Source organism: Colobus angolensis, unplaced genomic scaffold, assembly GCF_000951035.1.
Source record: "Colobus angolensis palliatus isolate OR3802 unplaced genomic scaffold, Cang.pa_1.0 Scaffold214, whole genome shotgun sequence".
Lineage (NCBI taxonomy): Eukaryota > Metazoa > Chordata > Mammalia > Primates > Cercopithecidae > Colobus > Colobus angolensis.
In genome coordinates this window covers 4,979,196-4,996,574 of record NW_012115311.1, presented here as the reverse complement: position 1 = coordinate 4,996,574, position 17,379 = coordinate 4,979,196, and the positions used below count along the sequence as shown (strand labels likewise).

General features: G+C 40.4%; 1 protein-coding gene across 1 annotated transcript in view; it reads right to left on the bottom strand.

Annotated features, from left to right (window-relative positions):
- The window catches only part of SMAD9 (SMAD family member 9), a 75,827-nt gene that overhangs the window by 57,353 nt on the left and 1,095 nt on the right, over positions 1-17,379 (bottom strand). The gene's annotated exons all lie outside the window — the stretch shown is intronic.

Below are 17,379 nucleotides of genomic sequence, written 5' to 3'. Positions count from 1 at the left end.
CCCAGTCCTGTTCTTCTTTTTCAATGTTGTGTCATATTTTACTTTTCAAAAATTATTTATTGTCTCTTTCCCTAGCACAATACAGCCTCAATTAGGATATGGACTTTTGTCCGTTTTGTTCACCATTGTACCCTATAGCACCTAGAATAGAGCCTGACACATATTATGTGTTTGATGTTTGCTAAATGAATGAGTGGGCTGCCAAAAAGATAAAGTCATCCACAGCTGAGATAAGGGTGAGGATGGGAGTATAAGAGGCATGGATAATTACCATGGCTGAGTAATTTCTGTCAAAGAGGAGTTTAAATGGCAGGGAGGAGGGGAGGTCTAGACCTTGGGCTCTAGTGTCGAGGGGCCCTTTCTTTTTTTTCTTTTTTGAGACAGTCTCGCTCTGTCACCTAGGCCAAAGTGCAGTGATGCGATCTCTGCTCACTGCAACCTCCTCCTCCCTGGTTCAAGAGATTCTCCTGCCTCAGCCTCCTGCATAGCTGGGATTACAGGCACATGCCACCACACCTGGCTAATTTTTGTATTTTTTGTAGAGACAGGGTTTCACCATGTTGGTCAGGCTGGTCTCGAACTCTTGACCTCGTGAATCGCCTGCCTCGGCCTCCCAAAGTGCTGGGATTACAGTCGTGAACCACCACGCACAGCCTTGAGGGGCCACTTCAAGGCTTCATTGGCAGAGTAGGCAAACAGCAGCAGCTATTCTTGTGTGCAAGTCAGTCTTTAGTATTTCAAATGTACCAAAACTAAAAATCGTTTAGTAACTATCGCATTAAACGATTTTTTTTTTCAAAAATAAAACATCAGGTAAGATGAAATGGAATGAATAACAATGAAATGGAATGGAATGAACTGTTTTCTTTGAACCGAGAGGGAAAATAGCTTTTGCATCTTATCTCAAAAGTCTCCAAAACTTTTAGTGTATACAAGTAATTCTTCTTGATAAGTTAATATAATTTTACAATCATATCATATTATATATAATGCAGAAGTAACATAGTGACCTTTTTAAAAACATTCTGAACAAAATCTTAAATAAACACAATTATCACACTTATCACTTTTAGTCAAATTAAATAACTGGGCAGTGACATCAGCAAGTCTGAACATTACTGTTGCTAATGGAACAGAAGCCAGTGAAGAAAAAGCAGCATTACAGGGCACACGTGATGCAGCTTAAGAAATTCATTAGCAATTTTCTGTGATGCATATTTTCTTTTCCAATGTAAAATATTTAAAATATAAATAATTACGGAAGTCCAAAGAGCACCCTACTGTTAATATATATAATGTAAACTGCCACTGAATAACTATTTGTCTTACATAGCAAATCCTGCTATGTAAGAGATGAAGCAATATATTGCCACTCCACAAATCAAGCCATATGGTCCCATCTGTTTCTAGGTTCCATTACACCACACTTACTACTGGTTAATAAAGAAACTGTTAAGCAGAGGATGCAAGTGTACCTCTTATTTGATTTTTTCAAGATCAACAATGTGTCGTCAATGTAACTTGGCAGGCAGTCTGATACCTGGTGGGAGTTAGATATGCGACTCTTGATCTTCCTTGCCCGGATAATGATTTACAAAAACATGTGAAGTGTATAAACTGTCACTAAAATTGCATAGCGCTGGGATTTGCCAGGTGCGAATCGCTGCACTCAAGCCTCAGGGAAAATATATAATTGCCCTATGCAATCATCACAGCCTTAATTATGGTCTGGGCCTTTTATTCCCTGGACGGCAGTGACAGTCTGGAGACAGCTTTGCCACCTGCTTGGTCTTCAATTCAGCCACTAAAAGGCTATGGGCAAATACATTGCCTCAGGCCATTTATTACCTCATCTGCAAAACCCACTCCAAGGGGCAACACTGCTACTCATCCTTCAACCACAGCTTAAACATCCCAGGACTCTGTGACTTCCCCAAATAAAATTATCTTCTCAGTCACTACCTTGTACCTATTTCTATTTGCACTTGGGGACCACTTATTGTCCATTTGTCTCTTTATTGAACAACAAAGCCTTTGAAGACAGCAAGTATTTTACTCATTTCTGTAGCTCCAATCTCTCCCATAAAAGAGGTGTTCAATAAATTCCTATTATTTATGTGAAATGACTACAGCACCCAGCAGTGCCTAGGATACAGTAAAAGCTTCATACATATTAATTATTGATAATTCTCTTTTCCTTTACTTGAGATTTCACTTGTTTTCATCCTTTTATCACCATTCTGCCATTAGAACTCAGCTCAGGCTCTTATCACTTGACCACTGAGGGAAGACGGAGATAATTTTGACCCCCACGGGACATTTGGCAATGCCTGAAGAAATTTTTGGTTGTTGTAACTGGGGGAGGGAGGTGCCTGCCACTGGCCTCTAGTAGGCAGAGGCCAGGGATGCTGTTAAGCATTCTACAAGTTAGAGGACAGCCCTGAGAATGATCGGGCTCCAAATGCCAAAAAAGTTGAGGCTGAGAAACCCTCATCTAGACTTTAATTACTTGAAATCGACTTCTGGTTGTTTTAACCCACTCCCACTCTTTCTCTGTTGTAATTCACTCTTCCTGAAAATCTTAATCATTCTTATCCTGTTCAAAAGGTCTTACACTTCTTCTGAATATCTTCTTTTCTTAGTTACAGTTACTGCCAGATTTTCAGTACTACTAATCAATATACCAATATGACAAAGGCAGAACTGGAGCCATTTAAAAAATTCTTATTTCCGGCCAGACACAGTGGCTCACGCCTATAATCCCAGCACTTTGGGAAGCCGAGGTGGGCGGATGGCTTGAGCCCAGGAGTTCGAGACCAGCCTGGGCAACATGGCCAAACCCCCTCTCTACAAAAAAAACAAAAGACAAAAACAAAACATAAAAATTAGCCAGGTGTGGTTCTGCAAGCCTATAGTCTCAGCTACTAGGAAGGCTGAGGTGGGAGGATCACTTGAGGCTTGGGAATTCGAGGCTGCTGTGAGCCAAGATTGTGCAATGGCACTCCAGCCTAGATAAAACAGCAAGACCCTGTCTCAAAAAAAATCTTATATTCTTTTTTTTTTTTTTTTTGAGACGGAGTCTCGCTCTGTCGCCCAGACTGGGGTGCAGTGGCGAGATCTCAGCTCGCTGCCAGCTCCGCCTCCCAGGTTCACGCCATTCTCCTGCCTCAGCCTCCCGAGTAGCTGGGACTACAGGCGCCCGCCACCGCGCCCGGCTAATTTTTTGTATTTTTAGTAGAGACGGGGTTTCACCGTGTTAGCCAGGATGGTCTCCTGGCTAGTGATCTGCCCACCTCGGCCCCCCAAAGTGCTGGGATTACAGGCATCCTTTGTTATATTTTTAAAAAGTTTTGTTTATTGTTTTGAAAATAGAGATGGGGTCTCACTATATTTTCTTGCTATGTCTCAAGCAATCCTCCCGCTTCAGCCTCCCACAGTGCTAGTATTACAAGTATGGGCCACTGCACCTGGCCAAAAATTCTTATTTCTAATCTACATGCTTTACAACTCTTTTAATTCAAACTAAAGTTTTAAATAAGGAGAACACCAAGGGAAAAATAACAAAGACTCTAAGGAATGGCAGCTAACTTTTCTTCACTGATCAAATTTCTATAGCTACAAAGGCCAAATGGCCCTTCAAATTTCATTTGAAGAATAAATGCTGTGTCATTGAATGTTATATCACACACTGGACTGTTATCTCTTATGCTGGCTAGGTATCTTTTATTCTAACCATGATTTATCTAAAATTAATGTGTACAAAAGTTGGTGGGTTTTTAGAAACAGGAAATTTTTAAAAATGTTTTATTCCTTTTATTTACATGACCATATGTTATAGAATTCCACAGAAGTAATTATCTTAGAGGTGGAAAGACACTCACACAAATAGGTGGAAAAAAGTGTAGTTTCTTGAGAAACATCCCACTAAAAACCATATTCTATGCAAATCACACTTCTGACAAGGGATACATATCCAGAATATATCTAATCACCAGGAAATTGAGGCAAAAACCAAAAAAGTTAACAGAATATATTTAAAAATTCTTACAACTCAACAACAACAAAAAATCAACCATCCAATTCAAAAGGGGCAAACCACTTGAATAGACACTTCTCCAAAGAAGATATACAAATGGCAAATAAGCACATAAAAGGAGGTTCAACATCATTAGTTATTAGGGGAATGAGTGCAAACCAAAATCACAAGGTACCACTTCATATCCACTAGGATGGCTCCCGTCAACAAAACAGAAAATAACAAGAGTCGGCAACAATGTGGAAAAAATCAAGCATGTGGAAAAATTTGCACATTGTTGATGAGAATGTAAAATGGCTTAGCAGAGGTGGGAGCGAGTTTGGTAGCTCCTCAAAAAAGTAAACGTAGAATTATCACATGACCCAGTAACTGCACTCCTAATTATACACCGAAAACATGAAAATAGGTACTCAACGTTCATAGCAGTATTATTTACAATAGCCAAAAAGTGAAAACAACCTAAACATCCATCAACAAATGAATAGATGAACAAATTCTTACATATATACAACAAAATATTACACAACCACTAAAAAGGAATAATTTTGACATATGCTACAACGTGGATGAGCCTTCGAAAGATTATGCTGAGTGCAATAAGCCAGACACAGAAGGGCAAATAACGCATGATTCCACTTACTTACATGAAATATCTAGAAGAGGGAAATTCATAGAGAAGAAAGTAGAACGAAGGTTACCATGGGCTAAGAGAACGGGAAAATGGTGACTATTGTTTAACTGATACACAGTTTCAGTTTGGGAGGATGAAAAAGTTCTGGCAATGGATAGTGTTGGTAGTTGTACATCAACATGAATATGCTTAATGCCACTGAACTATATGCTTGAAAATGTTGAAAATGAGGCCGTGTGCAGTGGTTCAGGCCTGTGATCCCAGGGCTTTGGGAGGCCAGGTTGAAAGATTGCTTGAGGCTGGAAGTACAAGACTAGCTTGGGCAACAGAGTGAGATCCCATCTCTACAAAAGTGTTTTTTTTTTTTTTTAATTAGCCAGGCATGGTGGCACCCACCTGTAGTCCCAGCTACTCAGGAGGCTGAGGCAAGAGGATGGCTTGAGCACGGGAGTCTGAGGATGCAATGAGCTATGACTGCACCACTGCACTCCAGCTTGGGTGACAGAGCAAGACCCTGACTCTAAAAATAAATAAATACATAAATGTTAAAACGGTAAATTGTATTACTATTTATATTTTACCACAATAAAGGAAAATCCTCTCCAAATGTTATAATAATTTGCTTCATCACTACCTTCAATGGATTTTACAAATGGAGTTTCTCCCTCTGGCAAATTAGAGGCATTTTAATAAACTCTAATTTTTCAGGTGGAAAATAACGTGCCATCGGTGCCTGGAAGCCTTGGAAGAAAACAGAATCCCTGATAAGGTAAAATGCTGGGAAATCTTCACACTCATCCAGGCCCAGTTACATAGGTTAACCTCCTTTCAGCAACCCACCCTCTCTGAAGGACAGCCAGTCCCATGAGGTCCCTGGCAGGCTGCCTTTCAGATCCTTTCTTCTACTTAGTGCTGATTAATGTAAACATATCCATTTTCTCTGATGGTGGTGGTTTTGAGGGGCAGAAGAAAGTACTGTTTTTAAAATAACATTTGCTTCTTCACGAAAAAGGGGAGAAAATATGGAACAATCTCTAGAGGAATCTTTTTTTAATGAGATCTATTTTCTATTTCACCACCATCCAACAGCAATGTTATATGCCATGAATCAGTATTATTCAGCTTGATTTTCTTAGAACAAGTTACTCTTGTAATGCAAACTACAAAATTTCTTGTCAAAACAAATAATTAAATACAACAAACACTCCTAGATTCAACAACCGCGAGCATTCTGAAATAAGACAGAAATACAAATTTCTGTCATGCTAAATTTTACTAATACCCCACAGTCTCCATGACTTCAGATCAATTGAAAAGTTCACAAAATTCGAAATTCGTTCTTTCATAAAACTGACTTTATGATCCTTCCTGGAATAGGAATACAAGAGAATAGAATCTACTACATAAAAATATGATTGGGTTAAATGAATTTACGACACACAACTTCAAACATATGAATATCTGAAGTTCATTTTGAAAATACATTATCACCACTCCTGAATTTGGGCATACTGTGGCCCAGAGGAAGGGACATAATAATTGCTTGAGTTTCATCTGATAAAATAGTCAAAAGGAAAAACAAAGAAATGAAAACAAAAATAAATTAGCAACTAAACAACTAATTATGGTGGACGGAGAAACAGCACATACAAAACACAAACAGTCTCACTGTAAAATCGGAAACTCTCCAACAACAGTGTGATTTTTCATATAAACACTGGATTTCACATGAAACCGAAGGCCATGACTAAAAGGGATATATGTGGCCCAAATGAAGACTCTTGGTTTACCAGGCAGCCTTGTGCTCATGGCATGAAGTACTATGATAAGCAGATGTCACAGGAATTTATACTTAAAAAGCCACTTGGGAAGCCTTGGTCTATGTTTACTTACATCTCTGAGATATAGTTCTCTTGGCCACTCGTACAGTTTCATTTTTTGGCTAGAATGTTTCCGTTGATTGGATATCATTTTTAAAGTTTCACCGGGGATTTTGAATTGTTTTTTAAATTAAAGAGACTAGATACAGTTTTTATTGTTGCCCGTTATCACTTCTTTGGAAGACAGAATCACTATTCCATTGCCTGTCTGCTATGTAGTGAGAGGAAGTAGAATGGGCATTAAAGCAGCGAAGAGGGGAGTCTAAAGGTCATGCCTAATAGTTTGGGTCACTTAAGGTAGGTTTAGAATGCTGTATGTTTTTCCATGTAAGAGTTTGAATATTAAGATTATATTTAAACATTTCAATGGTAAGCCAACATAACAGTGATAAAAGAGAAGGCCAACACTACCTTGTAGAGATCACGGTGTAAGTTTCTAGTATTGCAACTTACACTCTTTACACATATGTAATAAACTGTATATAATTTACACACACACACACACACACATACACATATAGTCAGCATATTCTTGGAAACATTGTATGCCACCCCACAAATGTGTTATTTTATTATTTAAGTTTGGAAGGCCCACAATTCAATGCTTCCAGAAACAAGAAGCAACATGATATAATGAGTAAAACACAAGAATGGAGGAAGAAGACTCTAGTCTGAGTGCTAGTGCCATCACTGTCATCTTCAATTAATCACTTCCATACTGTTTCCTCCTCTGTAAAATGGAAACAACAGTCACTACCTTTTGTGCAGAAGTACTGAGGGGATGTGAGAGAAAGCAATTTGAAAACTGTAAACTAAGATAATATTATTGTATACTATCAAACAATACTTCTGTTTATTCCTCCTGTAGGCTTCACTGTGGGAGTTAAAAGGTGCCAAAAAAATTAAAAACAATCTCTTTAAACTAAAATTTAACTACCAGTGACTCCAGGATCCTCAAATGCACTGTGTTGGAATGTAGAGATGGAACCATAGTGAATATGAGAAGAAGGGGGGATGAAAACACAGATCACAGAGGATTTGCAGGGCAATGAGACGACTCTGCCGGCTACTACCATGCTGGATACATGTCATGATACACCTTGTCCAAACCCACGGAATGTACACCACCAAGAGCGAATCCCCCAAATTTCCACTCTGAGTCTGTATCCATACATTTTACATTTCAAAGCCCACTAAATATCATAAGGTGGGGATTGTGAGTTGATGCTTGTAATATCAATTTCAAATAAGGCTGTTCGCAATCTGGCCTCCCCAGACTACATTCCCAGCCTCATCTCTTTTCACTCCCTTTGCCCATCCCTACCTGTCCAGAAGGCCCCTGTGCAGCTCTGTCTTTCCTGTTCCTCCTTTAAAACAGAGCTGGAAGCCAACTTCCTGGAAACCTTCCCTGGAGGCCCCCAGGCAACAGCATCGATCGGTTCTCTGCTGCTCCTCTGGGCTTCCACAGCACCTACCATGCACCGTCACTCACAACAGCACTTTACCACACTTGAATTCCCAGATTTGGTAAGTGTTTTCTCCAGAGATGCCTAGTCTCCTACCAGGCCACAAGCCAAGCCACACTGCAGTCTGTACTGCCTAACTAGCATGCAGGAGACCATCAATAAACGTTGAATGAATGAAAGTAAAATCCAGTTTTATCAATATCATTAACTATTGTATTATTATTATTATTATTATTACTATTTTGAGACAGGGTCTTGTTCTGTCACCCAGGATGGAGTGCAGTGACATGACCACAGCTCACTGCAGCCTCAATCTGCCAGGCTCAATAGATCCTCCCCCTGCAGCCTCCTGAGTATCTGGGACTACAGGCACACCCCACCAAGACCAGCTACATTTTTTTAAATATTTTTCTCATAGAAGGGTTTTCACCACGTCCAGGCTGCTCTCAAACTCCTGCCCCGCTTGACCTCCCAAAGTGCTGGGATTACAGGTGTGAGCCACTGCACGTGGCCAACTATTGTATCATTAAGCCCCATGTAATTAATTGAAGTTCTAACCTAAAGCCCACTGCTTTACTAACACGATACAATAAATTTCTCTGAAAGACAGAATTATATAATGCATTCCCTACTTCCTATGCATAGTCTATCTACTTAAGGTAATATTATATAGAGCATAACCTGTCTGTGAATACTTGCAAAGTGTTAAATGGCTATAAATAATCTTTTTCATATATATATTTTTAATGATGTGTGGGCAATTTTTAAAATTTTATAGATGTGTGTGTCTCGAGGAAGGCTGTTTCCTGGCAAAAGGCTGCCTGGGGGGGTGGAGTTCATAAACTGATAAAGAATCACAAACAAGCCGTGTTATGAACTGCTGTTCGGGAAAGCTCAATTTTATTTATTTATTTTTTTTTTATTTTTTGAGACAGAATTTCACTCATTTCCCAGGATGGAGTACAATGGCACGATCTCAGCTCACTGCAACCACCGCCTCCCAGGCTCAAGCGATTATCCTGCCTCAGCCTCCCCAGTAGCTGGGATTACAGGTATGTGCCACCATGCCCAGCTAATTTCGTATTTTTAGTAGAGACGGGGTTTCTACATGTTGGTCAGGCTGGTCTTGAACCCCCAACCTCAGGTGATCCACCTGCCTCAGCCTCCCGAAGTGCTGGGATTGCATGTATAAGCCACCGGGCCCAGCCGGGGAAGCTCGGATTTTTATTTGCTAAAGAGAAGAATGAAGCAGTGGAGATGGTGTGTCAACTGCTTAGCTAGGAGTTGTGGCCATTTAAAAGCATGCACACCACTTGAATTTGTCTTTACTCTTCCAAATACCCCTTTGATCATGTGATTCTTCTGTTCAAACCATTTAATAGTTCTCTTGACTACGGGTTAAAATTGAATAGTTCTCCTTTGCCTACAGATTAAATCCAAACTCCTTGTCCTTCCTTCTACCTCACCCTACAAAAACCAACCTATTTAGGGAAAAGACAGGTGGGGTCATTGAAACCCCAACATACTTAGGGAAGTGAAAGGTGGAGTGGTTCAAGTGTCAACAATGAAATGGACACTACCCTAGCAGCTGAATATTTCCAGATAAGACATGGTCCCTTTCCTCTATAACATTATTGAGAGAGCAATCGAAACACATTATTATCAGACAAGTAATAGGTGCACTACTACAACAGTTCCTAGAGGAGTGTACTCAAAGTGGTCTGGAGGCCCCTGGCTGGCTAAAAGGGTTGGGTGGGGTTTCCTATAGGACCAGCCATGCAAACTCACCTTTGAACCAGTAAAGGATAGCAGGGAAGGCCGGGCGCGGTGGCTCAAGCCTGTAATCCCAGCACTTTGGGAGGCTGAGATGGGTGGATCACGAGGTCAGGAGATCGAGACCATCCTGGCTAACACGGTGAAACCCCGTCTCTACTAATAAATACAAAAACTAGCCGGGCGTGGTGGCGGGCGCCTGTAGTCCCAGCTACTCGGGAGGCTGAGGCAGGAGAATGGCGTGAACCCGGGAGGCGGAGCTTGCAGTGAGCTGAGAGCCGGCCACTGTACTCCAGCCTGGGTGATAGTGAGACCCCGTCTCAAAAAAAAAAGGATAGCAGGGAAAAACAGGAGGAAACTGTACAAAGGCTGGGTCCTCCTCCTGACAGACTGAGTAAGCAATGAAATTCCATGGCCTAGGGATGTTCTCAGCATCTCTAAGTTCTCATAAGGACTTCCTGACAGAATCTCTTCCTGTTTATGTCTCTTCTATTCTACCTCTACCTTCTAGTTTACCTCCCAAATCCCAAATGGGATCATTCTCATTATCCTTGACAAGACTAACTAAAAATTCACACACAGAAAATACGGAAGTCTGATCAGGAAAAATACAGTCATCCCCAGGTATCTACGGGAAAATCGGTCCAGAATGCCCACAGACACCAAAATCCAAGGATGCTCAAGTCCCTTGTGTAAAATGGCATATTTGCATATAACCTACCACATCATCCCTTATACTTTACATCATCTCAGCTTACTTACAATACCTACTATACTGTAAATGCTATATAAATGGTTTTTATTTTCATCTTATTTTTAATTTGTATTATTTTTATTTTTTTCCTAAATATTTTTCATTTGTGGTTGGTTGAATCTGCTGATGCAGAAGCCACTGACTCACAAGGCCAGCTGAATAGAGAAATAAACCCAAACAGATTACAGTTTGGGGAGGTAAGACATCTTACTACTGGAGAAATATTTTAGTATTTGCCTCTTGATCTCTTTCATGCTAACTACGCTATGAAACCCTGGAGACTGGGATTTTATTTTTGTCACTTTATTTCGTTGTGTAATCCCCAGGGCCTGTTCTGGGGCCTCATAGGCAGTGTAGATATACTAGGCACAGAGTAAATAATGGTTGAATAAATATCCTATACAAGCCCCATAAATTTACATGTTCCACCTTCTAAAGTGATTCCTACACCCACAAAATTGTAACACTTTGAAACTCCAAGATATAACCAATAGAACTTTAAAAAAATGAAGTGTATTTAGAATATCTTGCAATAAAATTAGATGCAATGACAACAGAAAGCAAGTAAAACTGCCACTCCTTTGAAATAATACTAACTTGTCATTATTTGCAAACACAGCCAACACCTAATAACTGCTTTGTGTAAACATATAGTCAATAAGCTGAAAGGGAAGCATTTAGGTCCAAAAAAATGTTTGTCTTTGACAAATATTTTATTCAACTCGTATTCCTAAAAATAAAATTCTACTTCCACTAGAAAACAAAGAAAGAATGACTAAATGCATAAACAAGAGAAAGAAAACCACATGAGACCTAAAATCTTTTTAGCTTAACACATTTTTCATCTTCCATATTCATTACCATATTCATTCTTGGCTTCTAATAATCACTTATATCATTAATAATAATCACCTATATCATCAATCACTGGCGGTCTTGCTTTATGAACAAGTTGTGCTCAATCCTGTGTAGTGATTTGGAAACTGGAATTCACTTTCCCCTAGAAACAATGTCATGAGTGCTGATGTACTGCCCTGGCCAGCTCACTAGGATCCTCTTAACTCATAGTGCAGGTGCCTTTCATGCTGCTAACACTAATTCAAATATGTGATGTCCACTTTTGGCATCTGCCAATCTGCTTTCGGCAACACCCTCTTTCCATACTTAGGTGCCTCGAACCTCTCAACAGTGCTACTGCCCAAGCCTTAAAATGACTTACTCTTGGGCAGGGCATGGTGGCTCACGCCTGTAATCCCAGCACTTTGGGAGGCCAAGGCGGGCAGATCACGAGATCAAGACCATCTTGGCTAAGACGGAGAAACCCAGTCTCTACTAAAAATACAAAAAATAAGCCGGGCATGGCGGTGGGCGCCTATAGTCCCAGCTACTTGGTAGGTTGAGGCAGGAGAATGGTGCAAACCCTGGAGGCGGAGCTTGCAGTGAGCAGAGATGGTGCCACTGCACTCCAGCCTGGGCAACAGAGTGACACTCTGTCTCAAAAAAAAAAACACTTACTCTTCCTTCCTCAATCCTTCTCTCAGCCAAACTCTGTGATTCTCAGCAAAGAAAGGAGCAAGATGAATTCACGAACTTATGATGAAGTGTACAGATAAGAGATGTTAAATATTCTGCCACAAAGTGGGAAACTGATGGAATCTGTGAATCCCTTTCTGCGTTACCATTAATTCCTGAAACGTGGTACTACCAAGTCAGTTAAATTTAGATACAAGAATTCAGAAAGCAACCCCTGGCACTTCAGTTGAATGCTACCATCCATCAAATGCTTCTTAAAAAAGATCTGCAAATCTGCTGTAAACCTTCCATAGCCCACAAGTACTTAGGACAAAATCCTTTAGAACGACATTAACCACCGCGCAATTACTGCGTTTTGTGCAAACAAATCAAAATACACAGTAACCAAAGTAAATCTGTATTTGATAGGCTTCTAAGCACTTTAACAGATTAAAAGTAAAAATTAACAGGCTATGTGGAAGAAGATATTCTGTAGATTAAAGCAGTGATTTAAGGCAAATGGCCCAGTCTATGTAGGGATGCGCTCCCGGGGTCAGTGAGTTCAGGACGTGGCTACCTCACAGTGTTCACACTTCCACTACTTGCAAACTCTAAGTCATCAGAATCCTCAACTCAGAATCCCCAACGTCACCAACACGTTTGAGTGGCCCCAAGACCACATGTATGCTGTCCAGATTCCTTCGTTCAGTGACAGAAAACTGGCAACTGGAGTCCTAGAATGAATGGACATCCCTGGCACACCCAGTGCTTGTAAACTGAAGATAGCTTTTCACAACTGCAGCACCAAACTCTCCTCGGGACTGAGGAGTACATGTTTTCTATTTATAGTCCCTCAGAATTAAATATGAAAAAGAAAAGGAAGTGATCAGATACTAAGTATTAAATTTCCCCAAGGGGAAATTCACATAAAAATAATCCCCACCAGTGACATCAGCTAATCAGAGCACCAAAGAATGAGACAGAGAGAGATTTGGATATTTCATATCTAAAAAAGAGGAACTGAAAATTGTCATTATAGGAAAAAATCAGAACTACCTATGTCTCCTTTATAATTATTCTCTGGGTTAAACTTTTTTCTTTGAATTAAATGTGGGCTGGGGAGTGAGGGGGAAGAACCGTAATCTCTTCAGTGCTTATGATTTCTAAAGTGTTACAGCCTTGTGCACCGCAAGCTCTGCCTCACGGGTTCACGCCATTCTCCTGCCTCAGTCTCCCAAGTAGCTGGGACTACAGGCGCCCGCCACCATGCCCAGCTGATTTTTTTGTATTTTTAGTAGAGATGGGGTTTCACCGTGGTCTCGTTCCCCTGACCTCGTGATCTGCCTGCCTGGGCCTCCCAAAGTGCTAGGATTACAAGCGTGAGCCACCGCGCCCGGCCTACAATCCATTTCTTAATATTTGTGCATTTTATTTTAAATTCTGAATTTAAATTTTATATTGGAGTCGTTGTGATTCTTGAAAAATGGGTTTTGAGTTGATTAGAGCTTCCCAATTAAAATGGTACAATTGAATATATTATACAGGTATGATATTTATAAGCAAATTCTATTTTTTCACATCATATTAACTTTAATACTGGATCATTACACAGAACATGATATATTTTAAAAATGAGAGTTAGTACTGTTTTCTATAACAGAAAGACCAGGCACAGAAAGGAGATTCAGCCTCTGATAAGGCTGATAACAAGACCCTTTATACACCCGATGTGAACAAAGCAGCAGCTCATCTCAGTAGAAGTCTGCTTTCCTTTTGTGAGCATAGTTTGAAACACATACACTAAAAACAGTATCAATTTTTATGCGGCTATGGTGGTGGGGGGAAATCAGCATATCGTGTTAGCAATTTTCTGTGGAATCACATTAGTGTTTCATTGTGGTAGCCATATCACATTAAAATCTGTTTTTCTACTAAATGGCTTCCATTGTGTATTTAGTGAATCTGATATGGAAAATTGCTAATGCAATAAGAGTATCATAGAAGCTTTCCTGACTGTAGCTCAGCCACAATATTCAGAAGCAGCAGGCTCTCAACTGGGCTGAGGCGATTTCAGGCCTCGTAACAAGTCCTCAGCTCAGATTCAACACCAGCTTCTTGAAAGATGGACCTTATCCTATGGATGAAATGCTTTTACAGATTTTATTTCAGGAGGGACCAAGGGTTCAGTGAAAAAATGTGTCACGTATTTGTTGTTATTTTATAGAGTACTATAAAGGGCACTGTGGTCGCATTTAGGGAATAAAAAAGGTAGATGAAACAGTCCCTTCCTTCCTGGATCTTGTAAGGACGGTCTGAGGGGAAGAAATAAATTAGTCTATGAGTAACTTAATACAAGACAGACAAGAGTTGAAAAGGCAAAAAGCCACAGGAGCTCGAAGAAGGACATACCTGGGACCAGGGTCATCACAGAAAGTCCAGTGAAGGCAGCGCCTGAACAGGGCATACAAGATAAAGAAGTCACATTGGAGGATCTGGTAGGAGGTGGGGAAGCTGGGAAGGCCTCAGCGTGGGGTAAAGGTGCACAGGAGAGGAAAGCCAGGATATGTGTGGAAACTAGCATTCACTATTTTAATTGCAGCATAAAATAGGGAAAGACCGGGAAGATAAGCCTGGAAAAGTGGTCTTGAGTCAGCCTAACACACAAGGAGGCCGATACTCAAGGAGAGCAGAATATAAGTCAGGCAAGTGAGGCTGAGGTGTCACCTCATGGTTTTGGGGTAGGAAGTGTCAGGATGAAGACCACCAGGCAAGAAGAATATCCAGTTTTCATGGGTATAATGACTTCTAATGCTAACAGATATCTTGAAACCCTAACAACTTCAGTTGACACAAGTTTCTTAAGAGACATAACTTACTGGAATATTTATTTTAAAAGGTTAGTTTATTACTAGGGGATAATTGTTTATTTTTTTTAATGTCCTTACTTAGGACATGGACATTCACCAGGATAACATGAAACATTGTGAAAATGCTCACACTATTATAAGTACTTATGCATTTACTGTTTGCATTTTTTTTTTTTTGGCTTTAGAATAACTTTTCAACTCACTAGCAACAGTAACCAAGGAAATATAAATCCAACAGCCTAAAATTACAACTATTTGAGAAGATTCATGGTTTCAACGTACTGCTATATTTACTGCTTTATTCTGGACAGTTTCGCGTTTTTTAATTCCTCTCTAAGTGTCCAAAACAATATACAGAAAATCTGCACTAAGCTTCGTTAAAGCTTTAAAACTTAGCATAGTATTTTTGGCACATCAGAAAAACCACGTATTTGTCATAACCTTTACCTTCCCTTAAATGAGAGTACATCCTGTGGATAAGGATTATTTCCCACATATTAAAGCAGAACATGATGAAACTGCTGTCTTATTTATTACAGAGGGAATGTCAGATATAAACTAGTTACCTTAATGCTATAGCGATCACTTATGAAACACTATCCCTCCAGTTTGGCAACGCATATTGCACTCTCATTAATCAGAATTAAACTATTTGGAAAATATATTGAGTATTTTCATGCTGACATTGAATATTTTCATCTTCCTGAAACAATTTCTGGACAGACTTTTTTCCCTCCGACTGACCATATGATTAGTAAAGATAAATAGTGTACCAGTTGTTTATTACGTATGGGTATCTTTAGTAATGTTTCATTTAAAAAACAAAACTCTTCTTTCTCATCCCATGTCTTGGGCAATCAGAGATGCAAGAGTTGACATCTGTGAATATTTTTTGATTACTCATTAACTAGGAAAATATAAGTTAAAAAAAGATTTTAAAAGGAGAAAAGCCAAATAGTTCATGTTGACTTTGAAAGACTGATGACAAAGATGTGGTAATTCTAAAGTACTTAGAGGTTTAACCCAAAATTTGTTTACGTCTTTGATTTTTAGTAAACACTGCAGACAAAAATGAGTTTGTTCAGATCAAGAGTATGTTGGCATTCCCTTAAGCATAGTTTGAAACCACAGAGCTCAAGCATAAAACAGCTCTGACAAAGATAACCAGTCAAGCATAAAAATGGGAGTTGGTTGAGTCAGAATACATTAAGAGGCCGAAGGCTGTCTCGCCATCAGCGAAGGTGACTATTGCCACTAAACGTTGTTTTTCGGATACAGTACTTGAAATTTCTGTCATCTTGTATTTAAAATGCTCCTTATTTATAAAGGGTCACATCCTTTTCTCATCTGAAGCCTCCTTAGATAACCACAAACCTAAAAGCAGTCTAAAATTGTGTTGATGCTTTCCTACAAGCACAGGGAAACTCATTTATTGAATCTTTGTCTATTTGGAGTTGAGAATGTCTTTGGCTTTTATTTTAAATGCCTTCTTAAATATAGATCACTATTTTTAAAATGTAAACATCCAAAGGCATTCATTCCCTCACACTTGGAGGAATGCTAAGGCAGGAGATATGCTTGTAGTAGTCACATTTCACTTTCCCAGACGGATGCCACAAACGTTCCGCTCAGTTACTGCTTAGGAGGCAGCATTATTAAATGCCTCACGACTTTACGGTCAGCCTCCACGCTTCTTGCTAACCTGCATTTCCAAAAGATCATCCAAGAAATCTGGCAAGCCACCGAAGTGGTACTAGTAAACTGGATCCATCCAAAGCACTCCACACAGTGCCCTTGTGGGTGTGTATCGCACTGCGAACTACTGGGTAAAGAATTTACATACAATTTTATCCCCAAACTCGATTTGTATCATTTGTAGGTTACTTCTCAGGAGTACCCACTCCAGCCCAGAAATAAGTCAACGTAGTATTTCCAAACTATCATTTCAAATGTCCACGGTCAAGGGCGGGAGGAGGAAGGAATAGTAACGGGAAGACTTGTCAGCGATTAGCCATCCATAAAAATGCTTTCCCCGCGCTCCTCCTTCCGATCACAAAGCTGGCGTCAGGCAGTCTCCTGTATCTGCTCCCCACCTCGCCCCCTCCCCTCTGCGGAGAGCTGGCATCGAGGGGCGGGCCAAGGAAAAGACAAACACCCGGGCTCCGACACAGTCCAAGCGCGAGCCCGGAGACACTTGAACAACATTCCTAACTTTTTTTTTTTCTCACTTCGCATGCCTCAAAGGTAAGCAAAGCAAAAAGCCTATGAAACAGAAGGCCAACGAGGCCAATGCGGCACCGACGAGTTTAAAAGTGGCCCCCAAAGAGTCACAATGACGACCCCCGCCGCCCCCTCTGTCCGCTGTCCCCGCTCTCCAGCTACAGCAAGCGACTCCTCTGGCGCCCATCCTAGTCCCTGCCTACGCCCCGGGCCCCAGCGCCAGCCCGGCCGCCGCCCCCG